Source organism: Dromaius novaehollandiae, chromosome 5, assembly GCF_036370855.1.
Source record: "Dromaius novaehollandiae isolate bDroNov1 chromosome 5, bDroNov1.hap1, whole genome shotgun sequence".
Classification (NCBI taxonomy): Eukaryota; Metazoa; Chordata; class Aves; order Casuariiformes; family Dromaiidae; genus Dromaius; species Dromaius novaehollandiae.
This window is the reverse complement of record NC_088102.1, coordinates 16,932,137-16,954,674: the sequence shown is the minus strand read 5'-3', so window position 1 is coordinate 16,954,674 and position 22,538 is coordinate 16,932,137. Positions and strand designations below refer to the sequence as shown.

The following is a 22,538-nucleotide window of genomic DNA, read 5'->3' as shown; positions in this document are numbered from 1 at the left end:
TGAACTTGAAATTTATGTTCAGTCCAGTTGTGAATGTAGCTGCTGTTAAATTGCTCCATTAAATATAAAGCAAAGTTTAATCTGCTGTGTTTTACTTCCATGAAGTGCTTTTGAGCACTGGTAATATTCCCTTCATTGAGTTTCTTTAACTTTACAGGAAACTGAATTTTATTTCAAGCTTTCTCCTAAAAAGGGAAGAATTTATTATTAAAGTAGCCATGAAAGCAATGAAAACATTCAAAAAAGAGAAAGAAGGAAGGATTAGCATTATGAGGATGAATTAAACAGAAAGGTTGGAGCAGGTTTCTGGTTTGCCTTTTCCTTTCCAAATATCCCATACGGTAAAAGAGCTATAGTAAGTAGATTACCTCGAGTACTCATGGAAAGGAATACAAGTACAATCCAGAAAGCCAATTACTTTTTCATTCAAATAGATTTTTTTCATCTTACAACATAGAGTTAATTACCTCCTTTTTTCCCTCCTTTTTTCTGTAATGGTCCTTCATATAGGTTTAGTCATCCTTGAGGGCAGCTGCTCCCAGCTGCTCCCAGCTATACAGCAATTGCCAGATGATTACGTCTTTAATGCTTTCACTGAGTACTTTGCTGGTTAACCTCCTTAACTAGAGTGCTGCTTATTGATATTTATGTCTTGTCAGCACAGAGGTTCATTAAGCATTGGTAAATGACATGTTTTTATATCTGCTGACACTAGAAATGCAAAATGATCAATTGCAGATTGACTTTAGTGCAGCAATAGAGTGCATTTAACACACATCAGTGGATCATTCATACAAGCAGAGCTAGAATTTTTATGGCTGTTTATGTCTGTCTTATAGCCAAGAATAAATTCCCCCAAGTGAAGGAATTTTTAGTAAAAGAAAATGCAGACTCAGTGCAACAAGTGGTCTGGTGTCCCAGGTCAGCTTGGCACAGTGTCTCACGGGCTCCTGCCTCTGGCTGCAGCAGGGGAAGCTCTCCAGGGCTCTCTGCCACTTTCTGTCTCCAGCTCTCTTTCTCTTTCCTGTGAGAGGAATGGCTTGGCCTGGTCCATCTTCCTCAGAAGGGTAACCCTGAGTTTTGCCTGCAGCGCAGGCTAGTCTGGAGATGGCTTCACAAGTGTGTGTGAGGCTCAGAAGATGCCGCAAGTCCCCTCTGTGGCACGTCCTACACCCAACTTGGTGTGAACATCTGCATCAAGAGCTTTCAGACATTCTGATGTGTGTGGTCTTTTTTGCTCTTCTGCTTCTTTTTCTGGTAAAGTAACAGAGTTCATGCTAACCTGAGTCCAAAGTGCTGCTTTCTGGTGTTGTCGTACTGTAACAGAAGTTCCTGAATAAGCTGCAGTTGTTTCAAATGGTTGAACCCCTTTGTTAAACTAACCTGCAGTCAGCCTTAGAGACTGGGGTGCTGGGGTCCAAGGAAGGGGCTCTAGAAACTGTTTTGCTGTACTTGGTGGTGGATCATCCATGGCAGTAGCATTGTCAGGCACTGTGAATCTCCTGAAGTGTGGACACTTGTGGTTGTGATGATCCTTGTTCCTCATCTCATCTGCTGTCTTGAATGAGCCCCAACATGTGTGCCAGTGGTCAGCAAAACATTGGCCATGTTCCCATTGGGTGTCTCATGCCCAAAGCTGCGGATGTGGCTAAGAGTTGTCTAAGTGCAGGTTGCCTGTCCCTTTTCTTCCTGGTCAAAATTTCTGGGAACTATTGCCATTTTGAGTCTACTGTTTCCTTTTAACCAATCTCCTCTGGCTGGAATAGATCACCTTCATAGCTGTGTCTGAATCTCTGCATCCCTTTTTTTCAGAAATACATCTCAGTGACATGGGTAAAATTTTCAACTCAACACATTCCAGGAAGATTATATGATACAGAATTGCTACCACAGCTAGAAAAGTCATATGTTAAAAAAAAAGGGGGGGGGGGCAAAAGAAGACCTTTCTGAACATGCATCTTCATTTTAAAAACAAAAATCAGGTTGCAATTTAAGAAAACACTGTAAAATAAAAGGAATCGATGAATGCACACAGTAGCCTTGGAGACATCCAATGCTTATTTACTATGCCAAGACATAGCTTCCACAAAGGTAGTATGTATTTTTTTACTGTTCTCTATTCTGTCACATATGGTGCATGTCCGAGATTGTTCACCAGTAACTGACAAAAAGCTGAGGATTTATTTGCATCAAGTCTATTATTTTATATACTAGAGAAGCAATTAATAGTTTATATTAAAGTTTCTTTGGGAAAAGAGTAAGATCTTTCCATTGCTTAATGGGGGCAGATTTCATAACTAAAATGCTATATGTAATGCTAAAATTCTCTATAATTCATCTGAGGTACCCTAGCTTTCAGCTTATGTTTTTCTTCAATTGGAATACTTGAAATATACTCTTTGCTTTATGCTCTGTTAGTCTTTTTGTTTTGTCTTATGAAAACAAAATTAAACTTTAGATTGTCTCTTCTGCATAGAAAGAAGGTGAGTTTCAAATCTAATCTGTTTGGTTAGTGACCCTCCTGAAGAAATCTTTCAGTTCTGTAGTCTTCCTGCTTAAAATTATTCTTACTGAATACACAGAATCATATTCTCTCATTTGCAACTGAACTGCAGGTTGTGTTTTTTGCTATCTGTGAATCAAACCACAAGAAATAGCATTGTTTCAGCCTCGTGACTAGCAGAATACTAAATTAATTTTATGACTCTGTAACAAAATAAGGATATCAGTATCTTACATCAAAGTAATTTTGTTACCGAGCCATAATATTAATTTAGCATTCTGTTATTCACAGTGCTGAAGCAATAGTGATAGTCTTATTAGAAGTACATCTATGGAGTTATTGCTGAGGTAGAGAGTCAGTTAGATGAAGGCAAATATCAATTCAAGCTTAAAGTATAAGATGGCTCAGATGACAGAGCCAGTGATTCAATGCCGCTTATACATATAACTATTATTCCTGTACCTTTTTTCCAACCCCATTGTTTTTTAGAACAGTGCGAGGCCGGATCCTGCCCTCAGGAAGCTGCAGTGCTTTGGCAGCACAGGCCAGTCTACCAAACTGCCGTGGCACGGGGAGAGGGGCTGGCTGGGGATGGCTGCCCTGCTCGGCACAGGACGGCTGAGCAGGAGGAGCTGCAGCTAGGGCTGGGGCTGGCAGAGCTTCGGCACCCCCGTGCCCTGGGACACGCTTCTGATAACTGGCATGACCAGTGTCATTTGAGCTGAGAACTGAGTTGCTTTAAATTTGTAGCTCCCTACCATTTTCCAGTGAAGAACCCCATCAGTATCTCGGTATCTCCTATCTCAATGCCCTTTGCTCTTTTCCATGCCCTTATACATGCCCCATACCCTATGCTTCCAGTCCCACCATGCCTCTCCCCATCTCCTCGTTCTGCCACCTGGGCTGCAGCAGCCCAGCTCTGCATAGGCACTGGTTGGCCCGACACTGCCCAGTAGAGTGAGTAGCGGCTGAGCAGTGCTTGCCTTGCCCCTGGAGTACGTGCTGTCTCCCTCATGTGCTAAGATACCTGTTTTCTTTGACACTTCTACCCCTTTGTCAAATTTGGTTGCAATTAGCCAGTGTGTTTTTAGGAGTGCAACCAAGAGAGACATCCTTCTGGAGGAAACCGGGCTAAAAATCAGTGAGGGACTTTCCTGGGGAGATGGTGATTCCAACAAGAAAATAAAATACACTGTAAGGCAGTGTGTTGCAGGAGCGATGGCCAATCTCGGACTGGCTGCACTAGGGCTCCCGTGGTGAGGTGCCACCGTGGGCACCAGCCTCCTGTGGTGGCACTGTGCCAGCGCCCAAGGCAGGGAAGGGAGCGTTCGCCCTCCTGAGCCAACGGAGGGAAGGAGCACTGCTGCGAGATGGGCTTGCAAGTGTGGGGGGAAAGGAAGCAAATGGGGGTTTTGAGCAAAGCCTTGCACACCAAAGTTACGGGCCGTAACGTGGGCTCCTCGCTGCTTCTGCAGTATATCAGTGAGGAATAGAAAACGCCAGCTGGCGCTGGATGGCTCTGGGGAACGAAGGTGTTTAGCGCCAGCCCATGTCTGTCATCCTGCTGTAATCACTATCTGATGCCTGTGAAGGGCGCTGGCCTAATACCCAGCTTAAACCAGAACAAAGTTGAGGTTTGAAATAAATAACTCCTTCAGTTTTAATAATTGACAGCTCTGCTGTGCTACGAAAAGGTTAATCATGACATGCCAGAATAAGAACAGTAGCTTAAAAGGGCATCCGTTACCCTGTATAATAACTGTAACCTAGACAGAAAATCATTCTCACTCGAGGCCTCCAAGTTTATTTATTTAGCTGCGAATGCTGTTATTACTCATAAACACGAACCACCCTCCGGTTATCGTCTTCATAACTAGGAGTGAGGGCGAATTTGAGCTGAATGTGCGATCAGCTCCTTCGAGCAGCCGTGCTGCGTGATCTATTTGCAGTCGCGGGGGCACCAACGGTGCCACGGGAGCTGATGGGGCTTGCTAACATGTTATATAACCCCCATTTCTCAAGGCTATATAACTTTGTTATAAAATATTGCTCCAGGGTGAAGCTTGGCATGCCATTTCTTCTTCCTGGAACAGGTTCTTTGTTTGAAAATATGTTTAAATACATTCAGGCAATAGAAAACCTTCTGAATGCAAGAAATGAGAGAAAGGAAGATGCAGTAGACAAGTATCTTTGGTAGTTTGAAATATTAGGACAGTGCAAGGCGCTACAGTCCATTCCCCTTCCTGTTCAGCCAAGCACATAAAACTAACTGTTCATCATAGATCATCAAGGGAATCACAAAGTGCTGCATCACTTGTATGCTTAAAGGCGTGCAAGGAGCACAGAATAAACTCCTATGAATGTATTATTTTGAATCCTACAATATATTCCCATTACATATGGTATATCAGGTGTTGAGGTTAAATACATGTTTTTGGTAGAACATTTACTGCTCCTGTGAATGAAGTCCTGAAGTGCTGAACTCCTTAAAAATAACTCTCCCCTTCACTGACTTAATGACAGCAGAGTTTCACCTTCAAAAAAACTAATTCAGCAAAACATTTAGTGCCAGCTGGTTGTGTGACTATTTCCTTGTAAGCACTTGATCTCAGTCCCTCATATTTTTCTAAAATTTTCATTTTCTGGGTTGAATTTTTGAGCCTGTGTTTGCCTGCAAACAGCTTATCTGAACAAGTCATTAAAACAAAAAGATAAAAAATGTATTTATTTGTCACAAAATTGGAATTTTTGTTTAAGGAAAACCATGATAGAAGTGATAAATGGTAGAAAGGTTTAGAAGGAAGGATCTATCTTTGAATGTCTAAGCAAAAAGTGTTGTGGTTCCACTAAATTCTTGGCTATTTAAACAATCTCTGCTTGTGCATTCAAGTATGTGTTAAAAACATGTGGAAGAAAGGAAGAAAAATAGCCCTGTATGTTTTGGGAGCACACATATATTCCTTTCAGCACTCTCCAGGGGAGATGGTGTGTAAAAGTATAATATGCAATGGTATGCATTGAGCCAGTGATAACCAAACAATTTGAAATTATGGGATTTCTTTCCTTTTTCTTTCTTAAAATCAATGAAAAGGCAGTTTTATTTCAAGAACAACACTGCCTTGAAAGATTGGGAAAACAACTAAGTAGATAATAATTTATAGATAGCACTAACAGTAGATGATAATGCCCACAAACAACAAAATATAAGGAAACAAAATCCTAGGGCTCTTCATCCAGTCTCTTAAAGTCTGCTAGAGATCCGCCAGGGTCAGGAGCTTTCGCAGGGGTACCCCAGGCTCCCTTTCTGCTGTTTTTGGCCATGAGAATAGCTCAGCCACTGCCGGACTGTAATGCAAGGAGCTTTGAATCCCTTTGCTCTTGGTTGCCTCCAGAGCCCATGGAAAGTTGGGATCCTTTGTGGAGAGGTGCTGTAACCGCCTTTGAGACTCCTCTGCAGAAACTTCCATGGCCTAGTTAAGAGATAAGGGCAGAGATTTTTAAGATGAGCTTTCTCTCTGTCTTTGTGTGCATGTTCACAGGCTGTTACCAATCCCATAGCTGTAGGCCAGCTGGGGGGCAAAATCGCTCCCTCAGCCAAACACGCATGGATGATGCCGAGCAGAAGCTGTGGGAGGCTGTGATCCTGCTCAGTGCGGCTCCTCTAGTTTTGACAGAGGGCAGTTCGAGTTACAAAGTTACACATAGCTCAAGGATGAAGAAGAAAATACCAAAAGGACCAGTATTTTATTAAGGAAGATAGATTTATTGACTGGCTAGACTGAAGTTAGTTTTGTATTCACATTTTAGAAATTTTAATTAGGTTTAAAGTTTATACTCATATCGTCTAGTCATTCCCTGGTTAGTTTTATGAAAACATTAACCTTGACATTTTGACAACATTTTTCCTTTCATTTAATCTCTCATTTAAAGTTTGTTTTCATTGTCTGTGGTTTAATGATTCCCTTGGTCTGTTACACAACCGAAGTCCTTTGAAGAGTGACAGCTCAGCATGCCCAGTGGCAGCTCCCAGCACAGGGTTTAATTCTTAGTTCAAGTTGAGCAGTGGAGCTCTACCCCTGTAATACTGCACCAACAAGATGCCAGATTTTGCAGGCAGCGGTGTGAAATTTGCCTCCAGGTTTGCACAATGCGCTTGTGAGAACAACATGCTGATGTCTCTACAGCTTCCAGGTCCCAGTGAGCAGAACAGGATCTGGGGTCCTCCCTGACGTTGATGCTTCAGGCAAGCTACTCTTACTGTCTTGCCTGTCATCGCATGCATGCACACGTACATAAACATGCAAGAGTCCTTCACCCTCCAGTGCAGGAATGAAAATATGCTGTCATCTCTAACACTGAAGGCCCTGAGAAGTCCCTGGGAACTTATGCCCTGTGCTCTGCTGAAGCTGTACAGTGCATGAGGATGTTCTGGCAGGTCCATACAGGGACCTGGAAGCCCTGGCTTCACCTATTCGCTGTACCACAGAAATGCGTAAGGCCATGTAAGAACTCGATTGAAGTCCTCTCTGGTCCAGCTTTCTAAAGGTATTTAGGCAGAAGCATATTCAAGATATTTAGGTTTGTACAGTGCAGGTGGGTGCTTTGAAAGTCACACTGGTATCTTTCCACAGTTCAGGACACCTAAATACCTTTTGAAAGTCTGAGCCTTTAAGTTGTCAAACTATTTCTACTCAAGTACTTTTCTCTGCAAAGCTGCTATGGTTATTAATTCATTGGAGTTTGTGAGGCTGAAAGCTCACAAACCTTGCTGAGACAGGGCATTTGGGTGTCAGTAGTGGCACTTTGATAGACAAGCAAGGAGAGATTCTCACTCAGATTGATGGAAATTGTAAATTGTTTCCAGGGAGATATGGGAAACTCACAAACTCTGCCACCATCTGAAGACAGGAATAACCATTGACTGAATCCTTTCACACCTTACCTTAAGGCTTTACCTTACAATGAGGCATTGCTGTTACAATCCCACTGAGTGAATGTAAGCAACTGGTCTCTGCTGGGAAGAGGGAAAATGAAGGGCTTTCATGTTGTGTGAAAAAAAAAAGAGAAAGAGCAGCAATAGAGCCTCCTGGAACGGTCCTGCTGTGTAGATCAAACTCTGTGTAAAACTTTGGAAATTTTGCTGTTAGGAACTGCCAGATGAAGGTGACACAAATGGCTGCACAGAAACTAGGAATTTAAATAGTGCAGTTGTACCCATTGAGGGCCAACAGCTTTTTACAGTGTCCTGCTATTTCCCTATCAAATATCGTCCAGCATGTTGATGACTGGACAGAACAACTGCACCTTCTGGTTCCAGTTTTGGGAGGTCAGGATGAGAGTGTGAAATCACTTGTTCTCACCCAAGGTAACTTTCTAGCTCAAGTGTGAGTCAGAAGCTAAGAAGAACTATGAAATTTGACATGTTAGGGCTACCAGAAAATATAAAAGATTCTGCCTCATTTAAGGCTGAGGGGAAAAGAATGTTGGGACTGAATTTTTAATATTGTTTGGGAATCTTTGAGTCCCTCAGACAGGCAGTGTGCTGCTTCACGAGCATGAGGGAGCACTAGGGAGAGTGCCTTGAACCTGTGTTGCAGTCTCCCTCCCGAATACAGTGACAACATGTTTATAGCTGAAACACAGTTTCTATTCCCGAGGTGAACAGAGGCAAAAGAGAATTGAGGAACTGAACACAGCTTTTTAAAATCTCTCTTGAATAACAAATGCATCTCTTTCTCTGCATAAAATGAGCAGCAGAGGATTGACTAAGAAATAACAAAAGCGGGATTTTGGTATTGGAATTCAGATTTTCATAAGTATAATGAAATGAGTAACAGATCTTGAGATAAGACAGAAATGACAATGAAACTGAATAATTAGGGAGATGTCCCTGGGAATCCCCAAAAGAAAATCCTGCCATTGATTTCTTCTGTCACTGGGAAAGAAAAAGCCAGGTCAACATACTGACAAGCACTGTGTGGAAAAAAAATTACAGTCAGGCAATAATCCCAAATTCACAGGCATTCAGAAGAAAACTGAAGTGCCTAAGCTTGTTTGTTTCTAACTGAACTTTATAAGTGTGGAAGGTATTCCCTGAAGATGCGACTATATTGATTATTCCAACAATAAAATTTAAAAGGAAAAACCCCAGAGGAACAAGTTACATTGAACTATCAATAAATTATTGCTCTGCCATGCAAAGGAAGGAAAAGACTGCCCATAAGCATCTTGATTAATCCTAGAATCAACAGAAGTGATACCCTGTGTCAGAAATGCAAATCTTTTTTTTTTTAAATGGAAATCTTTTTTTTTTAATCACTCCAAAATTTAGTGGTAGTGATTTGCCACTAATAATCAGTAATAGCTTATTAATATTATAAAAATCTAATTTGTTTTCTTATATTAGTTTACTTCTCTCACTTCATCTATACCGGACTGCAAAGTCTGGCTCAACAAACCATCTTTTCAACATATTTGGCCCTCACTGATAAAAAAATTGAATTTTTTTTAAAGGAACTGAACTGACATTTAGATTTTCAGAGTCTTATCTCCATCTCTGACACAAATATGACCTTGGATAGATCACTTATTTTTTTGTGCCTCATTTGCATCCCTTTAAAAGATGACTTTTTGGAAGATCCAGAACTTCATAGTCCTAATAATTAGAAACCTCCTTCTAGTTTCCAGAATGGATGTGTTCATGATAAGTTTATATACAATATCTTTATGTCAGCATCTCTGCTGAATTAAATAGTTCTTTTCTTCTCCCAGTATTTAGTTCTGGGATACCCTTGCAGACTGCAATTTTATACTCTTTCAGCTCTTTTTTGCTATGCAAGACAAGTCTTCTAGTCTTCTCTCATAAACCACACTCCTCTGGTCACCGCAGTAAACTCCTCTGTTTGCCTCTGTTGCATTTTGAGTTCTTGCATACGGCATCCCAGATGGGATTTCTCTAGTGTCTTATCTGCAAACTTCTATTAAAAAATGCTGCAGTTTTATCCCCTCAGAAATACAGGAATCTTTCTGAGCGTGTTCTTTCATGACAATACATCAAACAAATGGATACGTGCTTGTAGCATCCCCCAAACGTGTCCTGCACATGTTGTGTCCCCCCTTGCCAACAAACAAGGGAGGTCCAGCCCAAACATTAGCCTTTCCAAAAGGAAAGCCTGCCCAAACAAAACACAAAATCAAACACTTTGGTGGTGTGAAAGAAAGGAGTTGCTGTGCAGATATGTTCTAAGAAGAAATACCCACATTAAGCAAGAAAATGCTTGAGATCGCTGTTCGGAAAAACAAAGTCCCATAACATACAGATCGCATGCCTTTTAACACAGTTTACACCTTAGTGAACTGTATATAATCCAGCAGCACCTGAGGCTTTTGCAGGCTGCGGATGAGGGAGGGAAGAAGGGTTCAAAGCAGCATCCCGGGCCAGGCCAGGGCACGGGAGGACCCCCCGGGGGCCCGACTGGCCGAGGGGGTGAGCTGCGGTCGACAGCCGCTGCCAGGGCCCAGGCGGTGGCTGGGCCAGCACCAGGTGCCGTGGCTCCGTGGGGCTGCGCAGGTGCCCCCAGTCACTGCTGCTGAGCAGCCACAGCTGTGTCATCAGGTGGGGGCAGGAGGGGAGCCCCCGTGAGGCATTTAAGTGCAGTTGAAGAAGGGTTTTTTCTCTGGTGACTGTGAGACAGGTACAGACTGCCTTGTTCTTGGTGTGGTCTGGAGCTGGGCTGGTGGGCAAATGTTAAGGATGGAAGTCATGTGGTTGGGAGTGTAGATACAGCTGATGCTTTGGGGCTTTAGCTGGTAACTTCCTTTATTCACAGTGAAACAGCAGTGAATAGCAGTGTGTGGTCTTTTCTTGTGCAAGATCATCTCAGTAGAAGCAACTCTGTTATGGCTGTTACTTGGGTTATACGCTATTCCTTGAAATGTGTTACAAAGCCCATGCTCTTGTGTTAAATGCTCCTGCTTACCACACATGGCTTTTACTGAGGGCATAGGGAAAATAAATGGTTCTGCACTTGTGGCTCTTCAATTGATCTGTGTTAGACTTTAATTCTTGTCCCTCCAAACTGAAGTGTGTCTTTTCTTGTATCGCTCCCCAGCTCTGGTGTCCAGGTCGCAGTCAGGCTGTTGCAGAGTGTCTGTTGGGAAGACCTGGATATGCAACTGGGCAGCCTGTTACAGACAAAGCTCTGACTGAAACAGGTCAGTAATATATTTTATACGTATGTAGGTAATATATCTATTGCTCTATAGTGCTTAGAGAGGTGCATCTTTATGTTAAAGTTTAACTTAAAAGCAGACAAAAAAAGACAAAACCCAGAGGGAAGGTCTTTTGCTTTGTCAAGTCTACTTTACTGGCTTCCCAGGTATCCAATACTCTCAGGTATCTAACAGTAGCCTATTTTATCACTGGATAACTGAAAACTCTCCAAACACAGCTGGAACAAAATAGTACTTTGCCCTTGAATAATAAAATAATTCACCTGTGGCCTTATACAAGTACCTTATACAAATCATGTTTCTGAATTTTCTCTTTTTTTTAACCCCATGAGCTGTTTCTTCTTCCATTAACAGAATAAACCTCAGAAAAATCTCTAGATTCACCTCTTCACAAAATCAGAACTGAGGCCACAATCTCTCAAAAGAGAGCAGCTATCTGAAATCTTGGTCTAATGTTCTGCTCTTTCCCAGGCCAAGCCATTCTTTGCTATTTAATTATTTACCTAGGAGCAGAACCAGCTTTAATCGCCAGAGGAGCATTAGACTCTAACAGGACTTTGAATACATATTTAAAATGTTTGTGTGTGTGAGCATATTCATTGAGGCCTGTAGAGGGCTTTTTGTTATGACTTTGAATGAGGTTTACCCACAACACTCTTAACCTTCCAGACTGTAAGAAGTTTTTCTTGGCTTCTGCCTCACCCTGCCTGCATGGCCTTTTGTTTTTCGCTTGGGGAACTGGCAGAGTGCTCTCAGGGTACAGGGTTCCCTTATGTGAACACATTGCATGGGATGTTTTAGGTTCTAACTTAGCCACAAGGGGCTGGGGGAAGGCAGAGGGACTCCCACTGAGGTAGTGATCTTTCTGCTGAAGACTACAATGCAATGATTGCACTGTTTCTGCAATAGTGCCCTAATATGCTTAAGAAGCTGTGTTCTTGTGATTTCACAGATAATTACCAAAGACTGGAGCCTTTATCTCTCATTAAAGTCCAGGTCTATTTTTGGCCCATCTGCTCGCTTTGTCTATCTTATAATTATTAATTTTAGAGAAAATATGTCTTTGCAACTACAATAGTCAACCTGGAATAATTTCTGAACCTTGGCATGAATTTTTCTCACTCCTCGTTCAGCAACAGTTCTCTCTGCTGCGATAAGCCTCTTCTTTCCTGGGCAAATAAATATCTCTAAAGATGTTTCCATGACAAGTGTGCACAAAACTACAGAGTTAGTTTAACTCCATAGCTGCAATAGATTTTATGCCTTATTATGCACCTCACAGTGTCACTAGGTCTGGCTCACTGGCAAATCTAATTGGTGCTCTGAGTACAGCTACAACCCAGTGAGGTCCTTCCGCCCACATACGGCAGGTTTCAGCCAGCCAGAACATTCAAGGAGCTGGCGCTGTGTTGCTTGCATCTCTGCTTGTTGAGTTGACATGAGACAAGTTATTACCATATAAATGAGATAAGGTGTTAGATAATTGCTGACTGAAAGTAAAACTGAACTGGATTGCTTGTGGTCGGAACTTTTTAATGTACCTTTCTCTCTTCAATCTTTTTTTATCTGTGTATTTTTTTCCTTCTGTCCATTAGCCTACTCTATAAATGATACAAAGAGCCCTTATGTCTTCCATCAAGCCACCAATTGTGAATTGATTTTAGAGATGGAACTTTCCTGGTGCCTTTTGCTTCCCCTCTAGCTATTATTAAAGCTGTGTGCAGAAGTAATAAAATTGCTTTGAGGAAAATATGAATGCCAGTCACCTTGACCCAAATAATCTAGTGCAGTTACTCTCTTGCATTCTCTTTAGAAGAACACAGAGAGAATGTCCTTACCTGATTTGTTGTAAAGTAGTCATCCTTGTGCTTTCCGATGGCCATAAAAGAAGTTGGGTGACTGAATTCAGAAGAAGATGGTCTTGCTCTAGGCTGGTATTTCTGTTTTCTGTTCTCAGGCATCTGACTGCAGCATGAAGCGTAAGCAGTTGAGAAAAGGTGATATTCTGCTCCATTCATCTCTGCTCTTGTGTTCATCTTCTCCTACTCATATAGTACGGAATCTCCCAAGTGAAGGAGGGAGTCTTCGCACACATCAGGGTATGGTGGGATTGAAGATCACTTTTTAGTGCTTAAAAATAGTGGTTTTTTTTTTTTTTTTTTTTTTTTTTTAGATAGCAATCACCAAGCAGTCTGGTTTTTTTGTCAGGGAGAAACATCTAGTGAGACAAACAGTAAGCTATGAATCTCTTACTTGTTCTGGGGATTAAACCTGGAGCAAGGCCAGCTGTTATGTGCTAAGCTTGGATGAAATCCTGCCTCTTACAGGAGGCCAGGATGAACTCTGTGTATGCTTATACCCAGGAATCAATGCCTGCAGTGGGACATAGGCCTTGTGCTGGATGGACTGTGGGAGACTCGATTTGTGAGCCAAAGGGCACTTGCCAGCAGCACACAAGAGCTGAGCTTAATTTTCTATAATAACAGTGTAAAGTCTAAATCTCCCTTGGGCCTCCAGGCTGCTTTCTCCAAAGCACAATTTTAGAGCTTTATCTGTGTGCTTTATCTTGCAAGCTTAAGATTGAGGCCTAGCTAGAAAAATCTGCCTCTGGTGCTGAACGAGAGATGTGAGAGCTACCTCACTCAGGCTTTCTAATGTGTATATTTAGCTAATGCTGAACTGCTTGGCAGCTTACTTAAACTAATTCACATTGTGAACCACAGTGAATAAAGTGGAGAGGTAGCAATGCAGTGAGTTGGGGAGATATATCTAGCAGGCCCTGCTGGGGCTGTAGTTCTCTTTGCAACTAAGCATTATCATATGTTCTTCTATTGTATGATTGCATACTAATCTTTTCCTTTTATGATCTTGGCTTTGTTATGCAATAGACCTGAGTACCCAATTTGTGCAATGAAACAAATATATTTGGTATGCCCTCGTTTTCTAAGGTCAAGAACTTGGAATTTTCTAAGTGTTTTTTTTTTTTTTTTTTTGGCTGAACCTTTATAAAGAGAGACTGCCAATGTACATATACCAATGGGTATAAAAGCCCAGAAGTGTGGTTTTTGGTATGTGTTTGTGTAAGTGTTACAAGAGACAGTGTTAAGTGTAACAAATTAATATTATGTTTCTTACAATAAGTTTTCATGGTTGATCTCCAATGGCTGTGGTTCACATCCTCTCACTTTACACATATGGATGACTTATCTTTTTTTCCCTAGTGCAGGGTTTCTTGAATAATGAGACTCTTAGTCTTCAGAGAAATGTCTGGGTCCATCCAGGTTTATGAGGTTGTTCCCCACAGTAGTGGGGATGAGAGGGAAGAAGTGGCGTTTACTCTAGCCTTACGTAGCTTGCCCCAGTTCAGTACCATTTGCTTCTGTGTATTCATAATAGCTGCACCTGTTGCTAGCGTAGCTGGAGATGTAACAGAGCAAAAGATGAGTTCCCTGAAAACTAAGCTGTGGAATGTGCTTTTTGAGGAAGATACTGGAAGCTCCTGTTCTTGTCTCACTTAAACCTGTCACGGACTGAGGAATAGGTATGTAGTGCATTTGAAGGGATACGGGGCATCTGCCAGCTCTGCAGTATGGTGTATGTTCATGCTGAAGGCAGGAATGGGGCAACTGGGAGCAGGAGGGCCTTCCTCCTTATCAAATGTAGGGTTCTGCTGCTGGAGGCAACTACTGTTCCTCTCATAAGTGCTTTTGCTGTCAAGTTAACTACTGAAAGCTTTTGCTCCCATTATTTCAATTGTAAATTTGGTCCAGAACCTGCCTCAGATGGTTAGAGCACCTACAATTTCTAGCTTGAATATATACATGGGCAGTTCATAACCATTTGATTAAATCAGGTAGATTAAACAAAGCCATAGATAGAAAAATATTTTTATACTACGTAATAAAATTCCAGGCATTGAATAATTACACATCATATATAAATAGCTAAACTAAATCTCAGTCTGAATACCACTCTGTTCTTGGGATACAATGTAAAACTTTACAGAAGATTATCCAAACTGAGTCCCATTTTAAACTGCATCTCTGTTCACAAAGTTGTTGACCAGTATTACTGCCTATGCTTATTATAACATTTCACAATGTCCTTCACTGGAGTTTCTTGTCTGTGAGTGAATTGCTAAGGGGCTGGTTTACCTTTCTTTTGACTGGCTGACCAGCTGGAGGAATAGCAAGCCCAAGGAGAAGATAAAGCTACAGTCTGATTGCCTAAGGTCACTACAGTATTATGAATTTTAAAATTCATAGATCCTTAAATTTGAAGAAGATAGAAAGACAGGTCAGATATTTCAGAGAAAACTAGATCCATATGAAGAATAAGGAAATTGTTTCTTTGGAACACAGTGAAGCTTAAAATACATGAATCTCATAATGCATGAGTCACCCTATGGATGGGATAATGTCCAGAGGATATTGGAATGTAGACAGGGAGAGAACATCCGAGGGCATGAGAAAAGTCAAACAATAGAGACAGAGTGAGAAAACAGTGAATGCTAAGATTAATATTTCAGCAGTCTATTTAAAATTGTGTTATTACAGTGCTTGAGGCATTAAATTTGCTGGGCTGACTGGTGTGGGAAATCAGTTTGTTTTAAGCATTCTGCCATCTTGGAGAACTTGCAGAAGTTTTCAGCCAAGCTAATGCAATATGCATCTGAATTGGACAGAAAAAGGTGTAAATCCTAAACAAAATAAAAATTGATGGAGGAATAAAAGCCTGGAGTTAAAAAATGGAATATGAAGAGCATCCAGGGAGAGAGAATTGTGTGAAAAAAGAACAGTGATGACAAGATAAAGGAAACTCTACAAGAATGAATGTCTGGGAACTTCATTACAGGACTTCTCCAGGGTATTTAGGACACATTTTTCCCATTGGCTAAAATTAATTTGCAAGGCATCAGTTAAACCACTGACTTGCAGGAGGCTGGAAACAGTGAGAGTCAGTGGCTCTAATTCCAGGCCCTATTTTGTCAATAAACACTGAGGTATACATTGTGACTCTTGAAACGGGAAGTGAATGCTAATACACAGCTTCTGCATAAGATTACCTGATGCTGTTTCCCTAGTGTGCTGCTTGTGGAGACACAGGCTCCACAGTCTTCCCTGGATCCCACTAGAAGCAACTTCCCCATTTTTTTCTGTTCCCAGGCTGACAGGGCACAGGAGGAGTCATTAAAACACAACTCCTGTCTTCCCAAAGAGCTTATTTGTGGTACAGTGAGACCAGGAGCAGAGACTTGGTGTATTTGTTAGGCACAGGAAAGAAATGGTGTTAGAAAGCACCCCTTGCTGCTGATGTAAACTGATTCTTAGTGCTGAACCAAAAGGAGTTTGTCTGCATCTTCTTACTTGGGAATTTGGTGTTAGGAAGTGGTATGATTGCACTTCTCCAGGCTCCTTTTACTGTTTTGTGAGTGTGTGTAGTGCTCTATACCTTATTGTGTGACTCAGCAACAGAAAACCTTGGGCTTTAATCATTCCCCCTTCCCCCCCCCCCCCGAAAAAAGCCCCCCAAACCTTTTCCCTTCCAGCATCCCCCAAAGGCAGAGCCAAAACCAACCCAACAGACCTCTGAAACCTAACTACATGCTATATATAGTGCTTCATATATTCTAGAGGGAACTTTTGCAGCGAATATTAATGTTCACTTTAACCTATTTGCAGTGTTTGCACTGGAGGTTTAAATGTTATTGCTAGGCATCAAAGCCAGAAAGAAATGAAAAAAATCATATTAAAGACCACAAAAGTTTCTGATGTCAAGGAATTTTTCAGTGTAGCAGAGCAGGTATGCCCTAAGATTTTGTTCTGAATGCCTTCCCTGTGTAAATAGCAAAGTGAATTCTGTAAGAGACATGGCTTTGAGGTAATCAAGTGTTTTTCTTCAGACCTCTGGATTAGCCTCTCAGTAGCATAAACAGGGAAGTGGAGGGGGAAGAAGCACCTAGCACCTGTGGTGGATACTTTCTGCAGCACTGCAGTGTGAGTGCCTGGAGGGAGCCCTGCTTCAGCTCCGAGCTGTGTGGGAGCACTGTGGTGGCAGCAAGCAGAGCCGCTGGTGCATCTCCCCCTGCGATGGCAGCTGCCGCCTCTGCTTTGCAAGGCCAGACTCTGCTGAGAGTCAGCGCAGGCAGCCAACGCACAAGCCCTTGCGGTTCGGCACTGAATCAGGGTAGCTGTCAGCCAGGCTCTGTGTGCATGGGCAAGCTTGCTCGAGTAGTCTGGAACAAATTCATAGTCTTGGTGATGGCTGAGGTGTGCTATAATGAAGTGTTTTCAGGTTTTGTAATGCTACATGTAGTTTCTGTTACACTGTTGGCTAGATGGCCCATTTGAAACCATCTCATTTGAGTTTTATCTCCTTATTTTCAGCACTCACTTTGTCTGAATGTCTTCAATATAGTCCTAGAGTTATTCAGCCTATAATTGCTGAATACAGTATGGTTATTTACCTTTCAGTTAATTTTCTGACAGAGATGGAATTTCTTCAAGGTGTAAATCTTTTTTTGAGTCTTCTTTACAGAGCTCTTCAAAGCATTTTTCTAATCTCCCTTTCCTTTTGTATCTGGGAACTTTGCCCTGTGAATTTGTTAAGGTCTGATTGCTGAACAAAATATTAGCAGTCATAACCACTGTGCTACTAAAGTCTTCATAACCTAATTAAAAGTAAGCTCTACTGGGAACCTGTTTGGATCGAATTCCCCTGTGCAATCTCATAGTAAAACTACTGCTTGATCAATGAATGACTGGAGTGTCCCTCAGAATGGGACTTGTTTCAATGTCATGGTGGACCAGGGTGTTTTCTACTTAGTCAGTCTGCATAAAGTCAATGCAGGTATTGGAAGCTTGGGAGTCGTGGTAGGTGGTACTGGGGTGTGGGCTGCTCTGCTCTAACCCCCAGCAATCAAGACTGAGGAACCTTACATAAGGGAGTGTCTTCCCTTCCCTTGTGTCTGCATTTCCTTCTGAAAGGAACCACAGGGATGAAAAGAATGGGTGATCACAATATCTGCTCTTCTGCCATATAAATGGGACATGGCAAAGGCAGGTACCTGGGGTGCTGGCCAGCAGGATGAGCCTTTCATACTGAAGCCATGGCTTAAGTCTAATCATCTGTTCTCACTATGTCCTAATATCCTTTGTTACAATAAAGCATGAAGATGTATTACTGTTTAGATTGCACTGGTATTTGAGAGCCTAATTCTGGAAGATACATACTTTGAAGATATTTCAGGGTTGCCATATTTATATATCTGCCTTTCTTGCCTTATGCCATTTTTTTCCCCCTAACTACTTGTCTTTTAATGCAATCCCCCAAAGACTTGGGATAATACACAGACCTGGAATAGAGCAGCCTGAGACTTTTTATTGTTGATCTGTTGTATTGCTGCCTGTGGAGACTGTGGCCTGGATTAAGATCACAGAGAAAATTGTGTGTGGCCAGTCAGATGTAATCTTGGTATTTGGAAAAAGAGAGAACCTGCAAACTGCACAATGGAATTTAAATTGAGCCAGGAATCCCCTTTTGCTGCCCCTTATGCAATCTCTATTCCTGCCTGAAGAGTTCCAGGTCTACATATAGCAGAGGACAATGTCAGTGGAGGTTTGCATATTGACAAAAAAGTAGATATGTGCACCTGGCTTTGGCAGGTGGGATCTGGATTCCCGACTCTACTCTGCGGTTCATTGTGTGATGTTGGATGCTTCTAGTGCTATCTACATTCATGACAATGTTTCAGGACAGGAAGTTATCCATGACAAATATTTTCCCTTAGTCTATGAACTTGTGTTGATTAGAAAAGAGGTCTGAGTGGAACTTGAGAGGCTGAAGAAAGTAGCAAATGTTTTGTCAAAGGGTAGCAGGGCTAGAATGTTTCAGGTCCTAAATACAGCCTGTAGCAGGGGACAAATATTCACATAGTATTTATATTTAGAGTAGTATTAAATCTAAAGCAAATTCACTGAAATTAAATAACTTAAGTAGTGAAATGGTCTTCATTTGCAGAATTCTCCAAACATGATCTAATGTTCAGATTGTGATGATGTCTTTTGACAGATAAGAACAAGCTTATGGAATATTTGGATCGCGAAGGACTTAAAAAATACTAGGCAACTATAACTTTATGTATCAATAAGCACTTGTGCTTTAGGAGACCTTAAAAGCTATTGTTGGCTATGAAAACAGCAATTTCTGTCCAGAAGAACAATATCAGAAACACTGGTTCAGTAAAGTATACGACATAAACCCCTTGGAGTAATAAACAAAATAAAAGCTGTCAGTGTGGTAATTGCTTAAAAGGTGCCTTCAAACTGAGAAAAGCTGAGACCACATAGTTAGAATAATGACTTAAGATGTGAGAAACTTGTTTGGCTATTTGTAGGTTTTTCTGTGTGACCTGTGATCTGTTTCTAACTCTGTTCCCCTAATACTGGCTCAGATGTCCAGCTGAATTGTTGCTTCATAAGGTTACCATCTGTCAGTTGAACCTCAGTAACGAAGTATGTGCATATTTACAGCCTCTTGCAAGTATAAATTAAAAAGTATCAGCTTCAGTTAAAAAGTTCAAGCTTTATGGGTGTGTGGTTTTATATATATGTATATAAATATACCTGTGTATGTATATATTTTGTATGTGTGTGACAAAGTGCAGGCAAGTTTACTAACAGGACCTTGTTAAATAATGGTAACTCTACTGGACCCCAAAATAGGGACAATATTCTTTTCCTGCTCCGCATCGTGAAGCCGTCATATTCTGTAGTGGGAGCCGTATTATACCAGAGATGCACATTTTTTGGTGGTTCTGGATAAAGGTTCTGTTGTTCCTATTGAAGTAGTACTTAGTCATGCGAAATATTTTCTAGCTTGACTTCAACTTGCTATTAGTCACTACTCTGTACAGTTCACTGGCTTAAAGTCCACGGCCTCATCTCTTTCTGACTGGAGGCAGAGCGTCCCGCTGTGCGGCTGGGGAAGCTCTCCATTAGCTCAGCGTTCACAGGGGTGGCGTTCCTGCTGCATGTCCAGTGTTCCCTCCGTACTGATTAATCATATGTGAGGTGAAGCCACAGTTGTCAGGGGGTTATTAAAAAGGAACTGCCTTGAAAGTGAGAGTCATTATGGGTGTAGGTGTAGGAGCTGCTGGAAAAACTGCCTGACAGAGCTGTAACTATGTTTCATCAGGGGGAAAAGATCTTCCAACAGCTCAAAGAACCCATTCTCTTACCTTATCATAACTTATTCATTGAGTAGCAGAGAAGTATGCAGTAATTCAGTGTACTTTTTCTCCAGCTATGGCTGATAACTGGAAAAATTTCAAATCCCACATGTCTCAATGCTTTTTTCCCTAAACAGTTATTTCCATCAAAACTTTCACGACAATCAAAATACCATAGGAGTTCATTTCTATTTTAATTTAACTTGTGGTCAGTAGAAGGAGCTAAGCACATCTTGTTGCACAAACTGTGTAGACAAAAGCAAGTTTTTAATCTGTTTTAGGACCCTGTGGATGTAAGTAAAGCCTGGACTAATCCTTTCACTCTTTTCCATATTCATGAGTCACTGTCACTTAAGGCTGCCTGACAGAAATGCAAATCTTGACTTGTATAAAACATTAGTAGTAAGCTGAATTTCCATCAAAATAATAATTCAATGATCTCTGCTGATAGTCTACTGAGACAGACATGGCAACTGTAAAGAAGCCTTCCACCAATCATTCAGGCATCTTGCAAAATTTTGTTTCCCCTCAAATTCCTGGGCTTTAATATTGACCCTCAAATTTGTGGATTAGAGCTCAGGGACAACTACTGACTTCAAAAACAGCTTTCTTAGTCTCCTGTCATATGGAATAGACCTGAATACAAATATGTGCATTCTTCTCTAGACTTTTCTAGTAGGAGGATGCTTTCCAAGAGTCCTTGCACAAGGGATCTTGCAGTTCCTTAGTCTGGTTTGTGACTTGTACCAGCGAACTTCACTAGAGACTGTGTGTGTTATTTCTTTCATCTGTTTGGAAAGATGTAGTGTAAATATTGCCAGCTTTGCAGTTGGTATGTGGAGGAAAGGGATGAAAGCAGCAATACGAAGTACCAGAGGTATCAGAGCTGAGTGTGAACCTGATGATTAAGGTCTAAAGCAAAATTCCTGTTTTCCAGTTCCCCTGAAAGCCCCAGATGGGGGGGAGTCAATGTAGGAGGAATGTCCCAGATGCCTGGTGGAGAGGAGACAAGAAGAGAAAGAGGGGCTGACAGGCTCAAAATATGTAGCTTTTGGTATGCCATTTTATTATGCTTGAGAAGCAATTCTGTCTTTCTAAATAAGTGAAGTATGAAGTGGAAAGGCATATTCAAGTGTAGTAATATGCCTGAAATAGCTGTGCCCATATGTGGTTGAGGTAAATTGTCATTTAAGCTACAGCAGTAGCTGCCAGTTATCATGGTGAAAAAGTTAGACCCTGAAAGAGAATAGGGGTAGGACACTACAGAAATCTGCTGTAATGTGTGGAGTTTCCTCTGAGCAGGAGGGCTGCATTAGCTTGCAGTGCTCTGGTGTCTTGCTGCAGGTGAGAACACAAGCTGTAACAAAGCGGGGAAGGCTGGTGGAGCAGAAGTAGCTCATCTCACAAAACTGGTGGCAGTTTCAATAGGACATTGCCACCCTGCAAGACTTAACCTAAGAGTTGTGAGTTCAGTGTTGCTGTAAAAAGGGTTTAAAAAAAATGGTATTTTGCTCCCATGCTCCCACAATGTTGAAACCAAGGACACCCAATACTTTTTATGGGTGAACTGTCTGTTTAGCTGTCCTTTAGGAAACTTAGCTTTGTGGACTGAGAAGCACTGTTAGTGTCAGTAGCTGGTTACAAACTTCAGCAATGATTTACTGTGACAGTGGGTCAGTCTGTGGGAAGCAGAGCGGGGATGCTCAGCACTGTCTGCAGGATTGTGTCTAACCCCTACCTGGGCAAAGAGAAATCAGAGTGCAGTGAGAGCTGGAGGGATGAGAAGCCTGGCTGGGAACAGCTCTTCCTTATGGCCTGTGCTCTGTCTGGTGTGTTGGTACAGTGTGAAGTGTGTACCTTTGGTGAAGCTTCTATTGGGAGAGGGCGGAGGACATACTGTATTGTTCTGCTCACATTCTTCTGTCTGCATCCATCAATCCATTACTGACACAACAGACTCCAGATCTGCAAATGCAGCAGACAGCTATGCTATCACCTTCATATGCATTTGGAAGTTACAGATTTACTCTGAAATGGTCTTTGTTCAGGTTTGTACGCTGATGTGGATGCTAGCACAAGTGGTAGCTTGGAGTCCTGCATGTGATCTCCTGTGGCACCAACTGGCTGCAGCACTTGGTGTACAGAGAATAAGGGACATACAGCCTTAAGAGCAAAGATTAGCCTTCAGTCAAGTGCACTCCTGGATTTCTCTTGCCTCCTTCCAAAATATTGAGGTAGAGAAAAGGAGAAAGAGATGATCAGTCTTGACTTGATACATTTTTCTGAACTTCCACTGCTATGGAAATTCCACATTGCTTTACCCAGCAATGGATCGTCACTTCCTTGAGGCCCTTCTACTTTGGTGAATTCTTACTATGAGGCCTCATATGATAGAAATGTCCAGGTGGTTGGCAGTGAGCCAGGCATTCCCTAATGAAAGCTGTCATGATTCTGTCTCTTTATCTGTTGTTGTGGGGACACCATTTATTGTCCTTGGATATCTGTTTGGGCATCATGCAAAGTAAGCTGGTATAGCTCTAGTTGGTTTAAATTAAAAAAAAAAAAAAAAAAAAA

At 41.7% G+C, this 22,538-nt stretch overlaps 1 long non-coding RNA gene across 2 annotated transcripts in view; it reads left to right on the top strand.

Annotated features, from left to right (window-relative positions):
- LOC112987696 (uncharacterized) overlaps positions 1 to 22,538 on the top strand; it is a 136,157-nt gene that overhangs the window by 17,247 nt on the left and 96,372 nt on the right. For both annotated transcript variants that reach the window (XR_010389328.1, XR_003260349.2), the window contains exons 2-3: positions 10,615 to 10,717; positions 12,693 to 12,834. This is a non-coding gene — a long non-coding RNA (uncharacterized LOC112987696). The remainder of the gene's footprint in view (positions 1 to 10,614; positions 10,718 to 12,692; positions 12,835 to 22,538) is intronic.